We start from the raw sequence: 1342 nt of genomic DNA, 5'->3' as shown, positions 1-1342 counted from the left end.
GCTGCCGTGTACTGAAGATGTTCCCTAAGTATGTGGCTAAGAGGCCACTACCATGTATGCACTGAAGCCATGTATGCACTAAAGACTCCCTAAGAATGCAGCCAAGGAATGGCACTGAAGACGCTCCCTAGGCATGAGACCAAAGGAACGCCATGGTGTACACACTGAAGACATTCCCTACACACTGAAGACATTCCCTAACCACGTGGCCCAAGAGACCACCACCATGTGCACATGGAAAATGTTCCCTAAGCTTGTGGCTAAGGGACCACCGCCTTGTACACAAACCATGTACACACTGAAGACATTCCATAAGGATGTGGCCAAGAGACCGCACTGAAGATGTTCCCTAACCACACGGCCAAGAGATTGCCATCGTATACACACTGAAGACATTCCCTAAGAATGTGGCTAAGGGACTGCTGCCATGTACACACTGAAGATGTTCCCTAAGAATGTGGCTAAGGGATTGCCACCATGTGCACACTGGAGATGTTCCTTAAGCATGTGGCCAAGGGACCGACGCCATGTACACACTGAAAACATTACCTAAGAATGTGACCAAGGGACCGCCACGTTGTACACAGTGAAGACGGTCCCTAAGGTCCAGCCATGGGACTGTGAAACACCAGAGGAAAGAATGGTGTGCAGGATCCAGTTATTCCACCACTGGGTGTGTGCCCAAAGGAAAGGAGATCAGTCCATCAAAGGGATACCTGCACCCCCTGAGCACTGCAGCACTACTAACAGTTTTCAAGACATGGAATCAACCCATGTGTCAATCAACAGACGAGTGCATCAGGCAAATGTGGCATAGACACACCATGGAATAGTATGCAGCCATGAAAAAGGAAATCCTGCCATTCGCAGCAACGTGGATGGGACTGGAAGATACAATGTGAAGTGAAATGAACCAGGCACAGAGAGACAAATACCATATCATCTCACATGTAGACTCTAAAAAAGCTGAACGCATGAATGCAGAGAGTACAATGGTGGCTGCCAGGGAAGAATGCTGAAATGTTTGTCAAAGAACATAAAATTTCAGTTGGAGGCCAGGAGCGGTGGCTCATGTCTGGAATCACAATGCTATGGAAGGCTGAAGAAGGAGGATCACTGGAGGCCAGGAGTTTGAGACAAGCCTGGGCAACATAATGAAACCTCATCTCAAAAGGAAAAAAAAAATAATTAGCTGGGTATACTGGCATGTACCTGTAGTCCCAGCTACTTGGGAGGCTGAGGTAGGAGGATTGCTTCAGCCCAAGAATTCAAGACCCACCTGGACAACATAGCGAGACCCCATCTCTACAAAATATTTAAAAATCAACTGGGTGTGGCGGGG

Source organism: Colobus angolensis, unplaced genomic scaffold (genome assembly GCF_000951035.1).
Source record: "Colobus angolensis palliatus isolate OR3802 unplaced genomic scaffold, Cang.pa_1.0 Scaffold277, whole genome shotgun sequence".
Lineage (NCBI taxonomy): Eukaryota > Metazoa > Chordata > Mammalia > Primates > Cercopithecidae > Colobus > Colobus angolensis.
The sequence above is the reverse complement of the archived record's forward strand: the minus strand, read 5'-3'. Positions refer to the sequence as shown.